The sequence below is a fragment of the Vidua chalybeata genome, unplaced genomic scaffold (genome assembly GCF_026979565.1).
Source record: "Vidua chalybeata isolate OUT-0048 unplaced genomic scaffold, bVidCha1 merged haplotype W_reject_28, whole genome shotgun sequence".
Taxonomy (NCBI): domain Eukaryota; kingdom Metazoa; phylum Chordata; class Aves; order Passeriformes; family Viduidae; genus Vidua; species Vidua chalybeata.
Window position 1 is genome coordinate 122320 of NW_026530351.1, and position 7594 is coordinate 129913.

Here is a 7594-nt window from a genome sequence, read left to right on the forward strand (position 1 = left end):
GCTTTGGATTCTGGGTCCTTTATCAAGACTGGTGGCCTCTCGGCGAGTTGCGCTCTGGTGTTATTGTGAAAATAGCGGATAATAGGAGGGTCAGACTCCCTTTCTGAGCAGTTTAAAAAATTCAGGACATACAGGGCCTTACATAACCTTTCGGCTGGGCTCACTGTAATGTCCGGCTTATGTTGTTGTTCAAGGAGCCTTTTTAGATTTCTGTGGGCCCTCTCTATTATCGCCTGTCCTGTAGGATTGTGGGGAATTCCGGTGGTATGGGAAATTCCCCACTGTTGCGCAAACTCACCAAAGCGCTTTGACGCATAGCATGGGCCATTATCAGTTTTTATGTGAGATGGGACTCCCAACGTAGAGAATGCCATGAAAAGATGTTTCATGGCATCCCTGGTTTTTTCGCCTGCATGGACGGAGGCAAACGCTGCGCCGGAAAACGTGTCAATAGAGACATGTATGTATTTCATCCGACCAAACGGCTCGAAGTGTGTTACATCTGTCTGCCATATCTCTAGCGCTCCCAACCCTCGGGGATTTGTCCCCGTAATGAGGGAAGGGAGAGCAAAAGACTGGCAGCTCGGGCAGGTAGAAACAATGGCTCTTGCCTGTGCTATCGAGATCTTAAATTGTCGCACAAGAGCTGGCCATTCTGGTGGTAAAATGCACGGCTGAGCCGCACTTGCCGGAGTATGTCTGGTAAGGTGGTTGAAGCGGTTGCAGATATTTGTGTTGACATGGCTAGGAGGTCCGCTTTCCGATTACCCTCAGTGATCTCTCCGGGTAAATCGGTGTGTGCCCTTACGTGCATGATATGATAAGGTTGCTCTCTATGGGAAAGTAGCCAAATGAGATCAGAGAGTAAACTGTATAAATTTGTGTTTGAAACTTCTTTGAGGAGGGTACCTTCGGCCCTTTCTGCTACCCCAGCGACATAGGCCGAATCAGTGACCACATTCAGAGGCTGTTGAAATTTTTTGAATGCTCTCACGACTGCGGCAAGTTCCGCCATCTGGGGGGAACCCTCAACCAGCTGGACGTCAGACTCCCACTTCTGACTGTCCGGGTCCTTCCAAGTGATCACCGATTTGTGGGATCTGCCCGACCCATCGGTGAACACCGTGAGAGCACCTGGAATTGGTGTTTTACTTTTAAACATTCTTGGGGCCAAATGCAATGTATCCTTAAACAATTTATGCTTAGGATAGTGAACCGAAATTTGTCCGGGGAAGCTGTCCAAAGCAATGAGCAAATTTTCATTAGTTTGCAACAACGAGTCCAATTGATCTAATGAAACAGGTAAGTAAATGCACTCAGGGTCACACCCTGCGAGGGTTCGGAGGCGGTGTCGTGCCTTCATTATTAAAGTGGCTAGCAATTCTGCAGGGGTCGTGATCGTCCTAGAGGGCTGGTGTGGTAGGAAGAGCCACTCTAAGATGACCAGGGGATCAGATGCTCTGTTATCCCACTGGAAGAGAAGTCCATGGAGGTGGGGGCATTTACCCAACACCGCAAAGTTCACGGGAAGGGTCCGGACCACGCGGTGTGCCTGGCGAGACTTCAGAGCAACAGCAACCCCTTGCAGGGCTTCCCGCGCGGCAGGTGTCAGTTCGTGCGGTGAGGCGAGGTCTCCGTCGCCTTGAAGCAGACAGAAGAGAGGTGACAGCTCCTCAGTCGTCAGTCCCAGGAGGGGGCGGATCCAGGTGATCGTTCCGCACAGCTGCTGAAGGTCTTGCAGAATCCTTGGGTCCTCATTGACGGTCAGTGTCTGTGGCGTCACTGTCCTTCCCGTGATGAGGAATCCGAGGTACCTCCATGGTGCTGAGAATTGGATCTTCTCTTCCGCTATCTGGAGCCCTGCAGCTTTGATAGCCTTAATAGTCTTGTCCAGTGTTGCCTTTAGGTATGTCGAGTCGGAAGCACAAACTAGCACATCATCCATGTCATGCAGGATGATGGCCTCAGGGAAAAGCCGACGCACAGGTGATAAAATCTGCGCTACAAAAGTCTGACAGAGCACAGGGAAATTTTTCATCCCCTGAGGCAGGGATGTCCAATGATATCTTTTAAAAGGTTCAGCCCTATTCAATGATGGTACAGAAAAGGCGAACCTGGGAGCATCCCCGGGGTAGAGCGGAATGTTAAAAAAGCAGTCTTTGATGTCTATCACTGCTAGCTGCCAGTCTCTGGGGAGCATAGAAGGTGACGGAAGGCCTGGTTGAATGGGACCCATATCTTCTATCACATCATTAACCCTTCGCAGGTCTTGGAGCAGGCGCCACCTGTCTGTGCCAGGTTTTCTAATTACAAAGACAGGGGTATTCCAAGGGCTGGTAGAAGGTGTTAAATGCCCAAGTTTCACCTGCTCCTCTACTCATTTATGAAGCACACTCAATTTTTCTGATGGAAGGGGCCACTGATTCACCCAGACAGGTGTGTTGGTTTTCCAGGTCAGGGGTGGGGAAGTGCGCTCTGCAGTGGCCCACACTAAAAATCCCACAAAGGGCTAGGGATGTCGAGGCGGGCTCCCCATTGGCATAAAGCATCCCTTCCTAATAATAGTATGTTTAAAGAGACAACAAAAGGTCTCACCGTTGCCAATTGTTCTTCCGGACCTTCCATGCACACAAGATGCCTACTCCTCAGAGAATGGACCGCTCCGCCCACACCGGAGATCCTGCCGCAAGGGGGCACAAGCTCCCAATCGCTGGGCCACCTCACCTGGGGGATGATGGTCACGTCAGCTCCTGTGTCTGCCATGAGCCGCATCTGCACCGACTTTCCCTGGAAAGAAAGTTTGGCATCAATTAATGGTCTTTCTTTACATACATTTTGGGTGAAGAAAACATGTCTCTCTGTGTCCGGGTCATCGTGAGTGTCCAGTACGTAAAGCAAAGCAAAAGGATCTCCTTTCCTTAAAGTAAATGGCGGGTGGTTACAAATGACGGAGACGGTGATCTCCTCTCCTGGTGGAAAACACACTACCTCAGCTAAGATGGTGATTTCATTCAGCGTGTTGAAGGAGTCTTCTAAGATGAGCACGGTGGTGTCCCGACAGTCGTGGAAGGGGCCCAGGAACCCAGCAGGAACTCTCGTCAGGTCCTCATCCTGGAGAGAGATGGTGACGCTGCTGCGGAGGACCCGACGATTGCCCTGATTTAGGGTACCTGTCCGGCGGAAGAGGCGGAGTCCGTCCTCGTGGCTGTGCTGAACTGCTGGACTTGGCCGCGCGGCCACTCGTCCGCCCTGATGGTCGGAAGGCTGGGATGCTGAGAAGGGCCACTTGCTGTCGTCACGCGGCCCTTCCTCGCACTCTGCAGCCAGTTTCCCGCTGGCTGGTACCCTTGTCGCTGTAGATGAAACTGGTGATCTTGATAAAATGGGTTCCTAGGATATGGTCTTGGGAGGGGCAAGATAGGTTGTTGAATCTGTGGCCAGTGGGGACAGTTCACCTGGATGTGGCTCAGCTGACCACAGTTAAAACAGCGTGTATTTTGTAAGTTTATCATGGCCTCTCCCACCCCTTTGCTGACAGCCAGGGCCCCCATGTGCTCCATTGACATTGCCTTTGTGCAAGCCTCCACCATCTGAGAGATGGTGGGCTCGGGGTCCTGAGGTAGTGCACGGAGAATCTTTTTTGTTTCCGAATTAGAGTTAGAAATGGCCATCTTTCGTAGAAGCTCTGCACGAGCTTCTGCGTTGTCTATTTGTCTCTCAATGGCCTCTTTCAGTCTATCAACAAAAGTAATAAAAGTCTTCTCAGGCCCTTGCATGATAGAAGAAAAGTTTTGGAGGGGGGTCTTACCGTCTGGTATCTTCAGGAGTGCCTCCTTTCCTGCTGCTGCTATGTCCTAAAGCAGCTCCTGTGCTAGTAGAATTTGGTCCTCCGGACTGCTGAACTCCCCTTCTCCAGCAAGGGCTTCCATTGCCTCATCCCCCTCTCCCACCACCTCTGCGAGATCATACTTGCGCAGGAGTGGTTTCAACAGTTTTTTCCAATGAATCTCCTAGAGGTCTCATTCGGTGGGAGAAAACAGTGCCTTAGCAATATACCTTAAATCATGGGGGACTAGCAAACGTCCAGCAAATGTTAAGTCCAGCACATTTTTAATGAAAGGTGAGTTTCTGCCATAATCTTTGGCAGCCTTCCTTAACTCCTTCACCTCAGCGTATGGAATTTGCTCCCACTTTGGCTCCCTCCCCCGCCAGAGGATGACCGGTGCCGCAAAGCTGCCCAAGTCCCGTGCCAATTCCAAATTCCCATCCTTAATTGCCTCCTCTCTGATCTTTGCCCAACCCCCCCCCCCCGACTTGTTGGAATGCTGGGGGCTGCCACTCTCGTCATCCTCTTCCGAGCATGAAGCAGGCTGGGTTAGGGCACGGTGCCTCCCCCTGGCCGGTGGGTCCCGGAGACCGTGCGTCCGACAGGCCAGGATGGCCTGCTTCTGGCCAGGCTTCTTCCTGGTTCCGGTACTGGCAGTGGCAGGAGAGGAGGAGGCGTGTCCCGACCCACCCACTGGGGCGTGACTTTCTGGTGGGGGGCTCCCACCCACAGGGGCTGGGCCCACTGGGGGACTGGTCCCAGCCACAGGGGGCCCACCCAGGGGTGTGGTCAGACGGAAGGAGGGGACGGGTCCCGACACAGGGGCGGCACTCGACGGAGGGGGGGGAGGAGGCAGGGGCGAGATGTCAGGAATTTTCTGGGGTGAAGGAGAAGGAGGGGCGCCATCTTGGGGCTGGTCTTTTTTCACCATGAGGCAGGCGCCATTTTGTCCTATTTGTTCAGTTAAGTCCTCTAAAGAGCAACAGGGTTTCAAACTAGGATTAGGGTCTCTGGTATAGAGGGAACAGGAATGACGTGTGTTGGGGTGTCCAGTCCCAACACACGAATGGGACAGGGAGGATCGGGAAGCAGCAGAGAGACGGCAGCAGCTCTGTGCCGATGTATGGCAGGATCTGTCTCCCGATCCGCCCTTAGGGGAAGAGGGAATAGGATTGGGGGGGGAGGAACACGAGGTAGGTGAACTGGGGACCCAACTCTCTCTCTTCTTTTTTAACAAATTAAGAATGGAATGAAAAAGCGGAAAAAAACAACCGACTGAAATCCTCCCCTGAACTTGTAAATCGTAAATCTTTCTCCCAACTCTTCCCCAGAAATCAGGCACCAAAGCATCTTCCCATGTAGTAGCAGTAAAATGTTCAAATATAAATTTAACAAAAGGCTTTAAATCTCTCTTTATAAAAGAAATGTTCCCTAAAACAAGGTGGGACTTAATTTGGATCTAACACTCCCGTTGAGCTGGAGACAGGTGGTTACCCATTATATCAGGTCTCACAGCTAAATCACCCTCTTCGGAAAGGAAAAAAAACCAAAAAAACAAAAAAAGGAGGTGAAGCCTAGTCAGGCGTAAGAAAAAGCAAGATAAGCATACCTCTGAAGGATTCAGGCATAAAACGGGGACATGGAAGAGGGGTCTGGTGGAACTTCTGCTGGTCCGAGGGCGTTGCCGCTGCCGCGCAGTTTGAAAGTCCGTCGGTTATCAGCAGAACCCAGGAGACAGCAGCCTTCCGAACTGAAAGGGCGGCTGTCCCTGGAACTGGTCCCGAACGCCGCTTGCAATCCTGGAGAAGGCTGGTCACAGAGCAGGCAATCTCCAGGAGACGGTCAAGGACTGGACCCGCTGGTGTCCGTCCCTGTTCGGGCAGCCACTTGCCGAGCCGTGGGGGCTTTTAGGCACTCGGCACGAAGCTCGGATAGCTGGTACATCTGAGGGTCCACCAGAAGAACGGGAAGGACACTCGGGTTGCTGAAATCCTGCTCGTTTATTGAAGGGTCGCAGAAGGGGCAAACAGGGAGACAACGAAGCAGAAGGGAGGCAGATTCCGAGAGCCCCGAAGGGCGGGGTGAGGATTCTTTTACTGCGTAGGGGTAGGAGGGTTTAGCATTCGAGGGTACAATCGGGAGAAGGCTAAAGGGAGGGGAAATACAACATTAACCAGGGGGGAAAGGGGAAAGGAGTGTTCTTGGTGGAAGAAACAAAGGGAAAACGTGGAACAGAGAAGATTCTAGGCTAAGGGGCAGACTTGAACAATAACTGACAGGACAGGGGGAGGGTACAATTCTCTTACAAAAGGGGGTGGAGAACTCATACAACTGCAGTTTCCCATGGCAACCCTGGACTGCCTTCCTTACCCAACCCCTCCTCCTACAGTAGGCGACTAGAGAGGCAGAATACGCAGCTGCGGAGCTGGCCGAAAGCAAGTGCCGCTTGCCGGCGTCTTTCGGCAAAAGCGGGGCTCCGGAGCGCACCGCTGCCGCTGCCGTCATCTGTGCGCGAAGTAGCCGCTTCTTGTCCTCCGGCAGCTGGAGATCGCGGTAGCTTGTAAGAGGCGAAGAACGAAGCCGCGAAGAAGCCGGCTTGTGTGCGAAGCTCGCAGACTGCTGCAGGACGGTGGCTGCTGCTCTCCTGCCTCTTGAATTCACTCTTGGCATGCCAATAGAAGGTGTTCCAAGAAAACTTTCCTGGGTTCTGACGTAGCGGTCATGAATCCCACCTTGGAAAGTCCTGCTACTCTCCAGAGGCTCCGAGATGCAGAGAACACGGTGGCAGCTGCTGAAAAGAAGGGCAACTGTGAGTTGGTCAAGAAGCAAGAACCTAGGCAGCTGCCTGTGCTTGGCAAGGAGCAGCTGCTGGATTCTTGCAATTGCCTTCAGTGCGCACAGAAGCCCGCTGCTCGGCTGCTTGGTTTTTCGCCTTCAGTCAATTGCACACTACGTAAATAAGTTAGAAAATTTGTTACCCTATAAGCTCCCATGTAAATATGTTAGGAAGTTTGTTAGTCTATACGTACCCATGTAAATATGATTGGAAGTTTGTTAGTCTATAAGCACCCATGTAAAGATGTTCTGTAGATTGTTACTCTATAGGCTGCCATGTAAACATGTTCTGTAGACTGTTGTTTCTATAAGGATTGTCCAAATAAAACATCTTCTGTAAATCCTAGCTTTTGCCTATCTTTGGGAAAAAAATACTGTTTCTTTTTAAAATCTCAGTTCTCTTTGCAATGCCTTTGGGCCCAGGCGGCGTTTGCACCCTTGTGCTTTCCACTTGTTCTGGGTTGCTGGGGCTGGAGGTCCCCGGCGGGGCTGGCACGGCCACCCCGGGGCTGGGGGTCCCTGTGCACAGGGGGTCCCACCGACACCACTGCTGGCACTGGGCACTGCTGCTCTTCCTGGGCTGGGCCAGAGCAGTGTCCCCAGGAGCAGAGCTGTCAGCAGCAGAGAGGGGGCTCTGACAGCAGTGGCCCCTGCAGCAATGGCCCAAAGCAGGCAGGAAGCCTTCAGCCACCCTTGCTGCTGGAGCCACGGGGACTCCTGGACCGGGAGGCGGCATCGGGCCACAGGCATGCCAAATCCACCTTCATGCTCTGAAGGCCATGGCAGCCTTGGGAACTGCGGGACCCGGATCTGGGCTGCTGCAAGGGCTGATGTTTAAGGCTTGGAGCCTCCAAAGGCTCCGGCCTTCGCTTGCCAGCCCGCCTTGCACTGCCCTGTGCCCGCACTGATCAAGAGACAAAAGCCAAGCCAGGG

At 52.7% G+C, this 7594-nt stretch overlaps 1 long non-coding RNA gene across 1 annotated transcript; it reads right to left on the bottom strand.

The window, feature by feature from the left end:
* Positions 1-5807: 5807 nt before the first annotated feature.
* On the bottom strand, positions 5808-7299 carry LOC128783205 (uncharacterized). The gene is made up of 2 exons (XR_008429033.1): positions 6856-7299; positions 5808-6617 (listed from the first exon to the last, which is right to left on the bottom strand). It is a non-coding gene; the product is annotated as an uncharacterized LOC128783205 (long non-coding RNA).
* Between the last annotated feature and the right edge of the window lie 295 nt (positions 7300-7594).